Source organism: Electrona antarctica, assembly GCF_951216825.1.
Source record: "Electrona antarctica genome assembly, chromosome: 17".
Classification (NCBI taxonomy): Eukaryota; Metazoa; Chordata; class Actinopteri; order Myctophiformes; family Myctophidae; genus Electrona; species Electrona antarctica.
In genome coordinates, this window is record NC_136798.1 from 37,753,620 (window position 1) to 37,759,054 (window position 5,435).

Genomic DNA, 5,435 nt, shown 5'->3' on the forward strand with positions numbered 1-5,435 from the left:
CGTAAGTGGCCAATTCTGTTGGTAGTTCCCAATGGAGGTAGTGAGCAGGAGCGTCCGGAATCACGCTCAACGTAAACAGGAAGTAAACAAGGAAGGGGGAAACCGGGAAATTGCGTTGGGCCACCTTCGAGAGACGAGCTCAGGGCCAGCTGTCTCGCTTGTTTGTTATAAAACAGGGGTTACCTACATACTGTAACCTATAATGTTATCTTTTTTTCTATTTATTGAAAAGAAAACAGTTTTAGACACGATGAGGTTTCCACCAGACAGATGATATTTAATGTAGTCGTGTTGCTGCTGTGCAAGAAAGAGACCGTTTTCTTTTCATTTTCCCCTTGAAACATCTTTATGGTATATAAATCAGAGCAGCGCAATCTTTCCAGTTTAGGTTCAAGGAAGAGGAATGAGAACATTGTCTTTGTGTAAACATTGCATAATAATTACATACTGTACAACAATAAACGCCCCTAAATGGACTAAACTAAAGTATTCCAGTCAATACCAGTATATTGGTACAATACGTTGGCAACATCATCCAAAAACGATCCATTCAAGATAACGAGGGAATGTGTGGGAAAGATAGCATTGTGTGGGCAAGATAGCAATGTGTGGACAAGACAGCATTTTTAGGGAAAGCATATCAAAACGCCAACGGGCACACCTCCAGCCGCAAATAAAGGAGTCGGCATGTATAGTGGGTATAGTAGTGTGGCCGCAAGATACTTTTTTTTATAGTATCTAGAAGCTGCTAAATGCGCAATTCACGGGTGGTGGTAAGGCAGGGTATAAGACAGACTAGACTGTATGGTAAATGGTAAATGGTGCATTTATATAGCGCCTTTATCCAAGGCGCTTTACATTCACCCATTCACACACACATTCATACACCGATTGCGGCGGAAGCCATGCAAGGTACCAACCAGCACATCGGGAGCAATTTGGGGTTCAGTGTCTTGCCCAAGGACACTTTTCCGGTATTCGAACCGCCGACCCATGGATCATTGGACGACCTGCTCTACCTCTTGAGCCACAACAGTCGCCTCAACTGTTGAATAAAGGAGAGGATGTTACTCTATTCATTATAGGATTGATTGAAATTGACTAAGGCTTAAAAAGAATAAAGCTTTTTGTTAAATAAACATTTGACATCTTATTTAAGTAATTTTATACCATTTTGGAACCGTAATAGGGAACCGTTAGGAACCGGAATCGCTAAGCAGCACCGGAATCGGTATCGTACTCGTACAAATCCTAACCATACCCATCCCTAGACATATAAGGCATGAGTCGCTGTGCAAGACCGGGCCCAAAGCCTCCATGGTCACTGTGATCTACCCCAGGTTGGGAAACAAGACCGGGCCCAAAGCCTCCATGCCCGCTGTGATCTACCCCAGGTTGGGAAACAAGACCGGGCCCAAAGCCTCCATGCCCGCTGTGATCTACCCCAGGTTGGGACACAAGACCGGGCCCAAAGCCTCCATGCCCGCTGTGATCTACCCCAGGTTGGGACACAAGACCGGGCCCAAAGCCTCCATGGTCGCTGTGATCTACCCCAGGTTGGGAAACAAGACCGGGCCCAAAGCCTCCATGCCCGCTGTGATCTACCCCAGGTTGGGAAACAAGACCGGGCCCAAAGCCTCCATGGTCGCTGCGATCTACCCCTGGTTGGGAAACAAGACCGGGCCCAAAGCCTCCATGGTCGCTGCGATCTACCCCTGGTTGGGAAACAAGACCGGGCCCAAAGCCTCCATGCCCGCTGTGATCTACCCCAGGTTGGGAAACAAGACCGGGCCCAAAGCCTCCATGGTCGCTGTGATCTACCCCAGGTTGGGAAACAAGACCGGGCCCAAAGCCTCCATGCCCGCTGTGATCTACCCCAGGTTGGGAAACAAGACCGGGCCCAAAGCCTCCATGGTCGCTGCGATCTACCCCTGGTTGGGAAACAAGACCGGGCCCAAAGCCTCCATGGTCGCTGCGATCTACCCCTGGTTGGGAAAACAAGACCGGGCCCAAAGCCTCCATGCCCGCTGTGATCTACCCCAGGTTGGGAAACAAGACCGGGCCCAAAGCCTCCATGGTCGCTGCGATCTACCCCAGGTTGGGAAACACTGCTAGATTGCACTGGTTCCCAAACATTGGGTCAGGACCCATTTGTATTGGCCGGGTCCCTTTATGTTTCCTACATTTAGTTTTTAATTATTATTATTTCAAAGCCATTTTCAAAAAAGCAAACATTTCCATGAATTCAAAACAAATTCAAAGATTTTTCAGTTGGGGGTCGGCGGCCAATTACATATAATTCTGGGGGTCCTTGACATGAAAAAGGTTGAGCACCTCTGGGGGTCCAGACCAAAATGTCTGAGAACCACTGCTCTAGTTGGCTGTCACACACACACACACACACACACACACACACACACACACACACACACACACACACACACACACACACACACACCCCCACACACACACACACACACACACACACACACACACACACACACACACACACGTTTGTGAGATTACCAGAGACAGGAACATTCAGAATCAGTACTCACTTTCCCTCATTGAGAATTATGAATGTGTACTTCATTCAGTGCCCTGCACATCAAATCAAACATATTGGCCTGACTCAGCCAGACATGCAGTTCTTCTGCCCTCACCACACATTTGCATATGTGGCTATGCAGCGAGCTAAACAATCCTCTACAAAAGCAGCCAAGACAGAAGCTGACTTGACAAATCTTTAATAGAAGCTGTGAAACTGAATGAAAAGATGTATTCCATGTAAATATACACAACCTTCAAAAACATTAAACAAATGAAGAATGTGAATTATCACTAATGAATCTCACAAGACAATGAACCTCACATAATATACGCAAATAAAATCAATTATCACTTACTTATCAGCGCAAGTATCAATAGACAGGGGCCTGTTCCACGAAACTTGGATTAACTAATCCAGGATTTAGGCCAAAACCAGGCTTTTAAAATCCTGGTCTTTACAGCCTGGTTTATTCCGTTCCACTAAAGCCAAGCGAGGCTCAGAATTGGCGGATTTGGCGAGCCAGGATCAGAAAGCCTCGTTTACAAGCGCGTGCACGCATTCCTTGAAAAGCCATGATGCCGATCATAGATTTCTTGAGCGTGACCAATCATCATGGGAGAGTCGAGTAAATCAGGAAAACACAATCAGAGAGCTCTGTCTTTCACAGAGGAGGAGCAGCAGAATCTGATGCTATATTATGAGGAAGCCAAGGCTATAATTAAAAGGAAGGGGAATACGAGCGTAATCAATAAAGCGAGGGAGAAAGCGTGGCAAACTATTGCCGATAGATTGAATGCGTAAGTTGTCTTATATATAATATTATATATATAGTCGAAGTCCATAAATATATAATTCAGTGAACCTACTGTATAACCCCGAGTTGTGGAGGGTGAGCTATAGTTCCAAACGGGGCTTAAACTTTAAGGGCACTTTCTCGAAATAGCGCACTGAGCGCATTAATTTGTACAATGCAAACGCCAAACTAATAGGCGAGTGCGCTCCGGATTCGGTGCGGTATTTACGAACGAAGTTCATGCTGTAATTATATCCTACTAATCTACATGCTGTATTATGCGCCATGAAATGTTAACATTACATGAAGTCTGTCTGTCTGTCTGTCTATCTGTCTGCATGCACTGTAGTGTCACGATTGCATGGCATAGCAATACCAATTTTTCAGAATGTGTTATTCCATCATTATTTTGAGACTAAGAGGAAGGCACATACCCTACAGGCCTACAGGCTACATGGTTGTAATGGATTGTAATTTGGGAAGGCATTCACTATTTAATTCATATTAATTTATTAATGTACAGCACAAACACAAGAGGGTATAGGAGAACATGGGAGCAGTGCAAAGTGAAACACAAAAACATTCTACAGAATGGTAAGTGCCTGCAGTCTCAATATAAAATGTACAAGTGAAGGATAAATCACTTCACTTTATGCTGCTCACTTTTATTATTATTTTAAGCCATCAAAAAGAAAAACTATGTATGTGGCACGGGCGGTGGCCCTTCCACAAAGGACTACACCCCAGCCGAGGACCTGGCCCTAGCCTTAAATAAAGGCAGGCCTGTGGTGGAAGGGATCCAGGGGGGGACATCCACAGACTCTGTGCCCCCCGAGGAGTCTTCCTCTTTTGTAGCAGGTTGGTATATACATTTGTTCAGTACCCTACTGCTGCACATGCAGAACATAATCAACACCATTCAGTGGTATTATGTGGACTGGCTGATTCAAAGGTCTGACATTATTGTCTTGCAGTGTCAGGAAGGGCCATGATCCTGATTGAGCCTCCAGAACATGGAGCCCCAGTGAGTATTAGAATTTAATGACACCTGACAAGACTATTGGTCAATACCCTAAATTCCACTGTTCTATTGAATGTGCAGATTGAGGGCTTTTCTGATGACGATGAGGATGACGAGGGGAGGGCCCCAGATGAGGAGACGGTGTCAGTGGTGGAGGTATCATGTCAAATTGTCAATCATCTATTAAATAAATATATTTATTTAGTGTATATTGGCTAAGAAGTCAGTGATGTCGTTGTCATATAACATATAATTTCCTAACAGGAGGAACTATACCTTTATGCTGGACAGAGCCAGCAGCCACATGACAGCCAGCATGCCAATGCAGTGAGTTGGCCTAGCCTATAACTTAAGAACATTCACCTCCAAGGCACAATTCCTGCTGCATGCTGTACTAATTGATATGTGTTTAACAGACCTCAGAGACTGTGAGGAACCTATATGCCAAACACCTTCGAACCCAAATAGAATTGGGGGAGGCAAACATAGCCTATCGAAGGAGGCAAATGAGGAAGTTGGACCTCGAAATAGAGGCAATGGAGAAAGCAAGTATGGTCATCATTTCAATGCGCACTGTAAGCATGACTGTAACACAATGTATGAATCATATTTTCCCCTCTCTCCTATAGGATCCAACAGCTCCAGCTCCAACTACTAAATGAAATAAAATTAATAAATGCATGTCATCTCTCTCAGTATTTATTGCTTCAATGCCAAATAAGAAACAAAGGATAACAGAAATTATGCTTTAGGCCTACTGAAAGGTTTGTAACAATCACATACATAAAGTAACAAAAAGGTAAAAGAAAACATAGGCATGAAGGAGAGGGGGGGGAATCATGGAAAATATCCGTGTGCAATTCGTGCCCTGACAACTGTCCCCTCAGGGTTGTCAGGGTAATGGTGTGGGATGTCATCCCAGTCCCTGTCCTCCACCACTGTGGGAACCCTCTCATTCCTTATTCTTGCGATATTGTGGAGGACAGAGCATGCTATGATGATGTCACATGCCCTGTCCGGGGTGACTCTGAGGTGGGTGAGAGAATTAAACCGGGCCTTCAGCACCCCAA

The 5,435-nt window shown here is 45.1% G+C and overlaps 1 long non-coding RNA gene across 1 annotated transcript; it reads left to right on the forward strand.

Annotated features, from left to right (window-relative positions):
- The first annotated feature begins 3,228 nt into the window (after positions 1 to 3,228).
- Positions 3,229 to 4,150, forward strand: LOC306940416. Its single transcript, XR_013792014.1, has 3 exons — positions 3,229 to 3,348; positions 3,868 to 3,938; positions 4,026 to 4,150. It is a non-coding gene; the product is annotated as an uncharacterized lncRNA (long non-coding RNA).
- Positions 4,151 to 5,435: the final 1,285 nt, after the last annotated feature.